General features: G+C 39.8%; 1 protein-coding gene across 2 annotated transcripts in view; it reads left to right on the top strand.

Annotated features, from left to right (window-relative positions):
- PRR12 (proline rich 12) overlaps positions 1 to 2,500 on the top strand; it is a 192,688-nt gene that overhangs the window by 92,544 nt on the left and 97,644 nt on the right. The window lies entirely within an intron of this gene.

Raw genomic sequence — 2,500 nt, 5'->3', positions numbered from 1 at the left:
TGTATGTATTTAGTCTCCCTATGGCAAAGAGGGGAAACCAGACGTGGACTCGTTGCTCAGTGTGCTTAGAGGAATATGGCTACACCTCACTGACGAGGCCCAATGAAGGCCGAAACGATCGTCTGGGGTTGCTGTGTTCCTTGTTCAGAGAGGAATTGGCTTCTATTTCGGCGCTGGACTGACCATAATAGGCGGGATCAGACTGATATTCTACAAGAAAGTTCTTCTCTGTGAAAAGCATTACTGGGCTAAAAGAAGCTGCACCCAGGTGGTAAATCACCATAGAACAGGCTAACAATAGTTTTGAGCCAGTTGTTTGTTCCTGTGAGTGTGCTTCTCTCTTTGTGTGTGTGTGCGTGTGTGTGTGCGCGTGCGTGCGTATATATATATAGTTATATGAATATCCATTATAGCCCTTTCTGTCTAAATGCCTTGTCATATATCATATACCTTTTTATCCCTTATACACTTTATTTTAATGTATGTATGTTGTTTGGTGCACTTTTTTCTCCCTGCTCACTAAATTTGTTTGCGTTCAAGCGAATGCGTTTTTACTTTCAACTTGTAATATGTGTGCAAGATATCGCAGTCACAATATTGCTTGTAATCTAGCCCTATGTTTTTATCAAGAATGCAACATTCTTGTCTGGCTCAAAAATAAAATATGGTCATGGCTGGTACCTGTATCTTAGGGCAGGGGTGAACAAATATGTATGCATGTGCATTTTTAAACAACTTTCGATTCTATTACCAAATTTGCTTTTTTTAAAAAAATTATTTTATTAAGAGATTCTGATCAAGTACAACAGGCATATGCATACACGTTAGAATACATGGAATTCCATAACAACCTTGGAACAGTTTTACAGTAGAGATGAAAAACACAAGTAGATAACAAATATTTGGGCATAGGGGAAACATCTGCTCCTCTAAGACTAGCAAATTATGCAGAAACATGTAGGTAAAAGAGGATACAAATAATTCCAGTGTAAAATACATATATACCTTGTCTAATATAGGTTCTAATACAGATAATTTAAATAGTACCTGGTAAACGATAGCAAAAGAATACCAAAAGCTTAACTATCTAAATATGAGACATACATGGGTTTTTTAGCTAGATATTGGGCTACTTTTTAACCTTTATTCTTCAAAGTGTACTAGTAATGGATCTATCTCACTAAATATAAAGCTTTTCAAAGTCAAATTAATGTATAATGCAGCATAAGTAGTCAACCATGCTAACCAGACAGAAAAAACTCAAAATAAGTAATTGAAACCATCTCTAATATTTATAATTATACAGGCCCAGTATATATGTAATAATATCCAGGAGCTTCTATATGTGCCAGCTACCAACAAACAGCATTTTTATATTATAATAAACTGCGATCAAATAGTAAGTGACTATACAGTTTCAGACATTGTCTTCATACATAAAGTCACTATGAAAGCAAAAATATGGTGGGTGATCATAGCGGTTATCCTAAGGGTGTCCTTAAACACCAAATTTCACCTCACCTCGCAAAATATTTGTGGAACATAAAGCCTCATGGGGAATGCTTTTATAGAGAGGTGAAAAAAATAATAGAAAATAATAATTGTCCCCTTTGAGAGTTGTATTTTAGTTCCGGCATTTAGGTCGCAAGGCAATTTCCCACTTCTTGCAGAAGTAATATTTAGCCCACTCCAGTCCGATCTCTCAGTTCAACCTGCTCTCCACTCCTGAGTGGTATGGTTGCTGAAACAAGGAATGGTCCCCAAGACTTAAATCCGACCATGTACACTCCACCACCCGCCTCCAGGGCCCGTGACCCCACAAGCTGTCCTCTTACCAGGAACAGGATAGGGATCAGAAATTTTGATATGAGATGAGGGATGATCTTTTCCTTGGGTCTTTTACAACTTTGGTGGCATTAACTAGAGCCAGGGAACTGTATGGTTGTGCTCTCCGCCCGGCACATATGAGGTGCCGCTCTGAGGGCCGTGTCTCTCGCCCATCATCTTTCTTAGTATAGAGAGCCACATATTTCACTGCAGTGTTAGTTAGGGGTTCCGATATGTTCCCCTGCAGCTATAAAGTAGAGAAGTCGGTCTGAGCATTGTCGTTTATCGCAATCTCTCTCACATACTCTTCAGATCTTGGTCGCTGTGAGGTAGCGATTGGCTGTAAGCTGTCTGTCTGTTATGGCTGTACAAAAAGCTTCCAATACTTTGCTAAATTTGGTCAGGAAAGCAGTCTTCATAGTAGTGCAGCACTTTTCACTGCCAATGATCTTACGATCTTGAGGGGAAAGCGTGCCCTAACAGCTTGAGGGAACAAGATCACAGTGTAGGTCTCCCCACCATGTGGCCAGACACCAAGCCATTAAGCTGAGGAACATAGGAAGATCCACATTCGTGAAAGCACTCACAGACTTCTCTGGGGTTTGTCAGGGCACCTCAGCAGGTATTCTCAGTACAATAAATCACTTTCAAGAGGGAACAATTCCTACTAGCC

The sequence above is a fragment of the Bombina bombina genome, chromosome 8 (assembly GCF_027579735.1).
Source record: "Bombina bombina isolate aBomBom1 chromosome 8, aBomBom1.pri, whole genome shotgun sequence".
Classification (NCBI taxonomy): Eukaryota; Metazoa; Chordata; class Amphibia; order Anura; family Bombinatoridae; genus Bombina; species Bombina bombina.
Note: the sequence above shows the minus strand (reverse complement) of the source record. Positions and strands in the feature narration are given on the sequence as shown.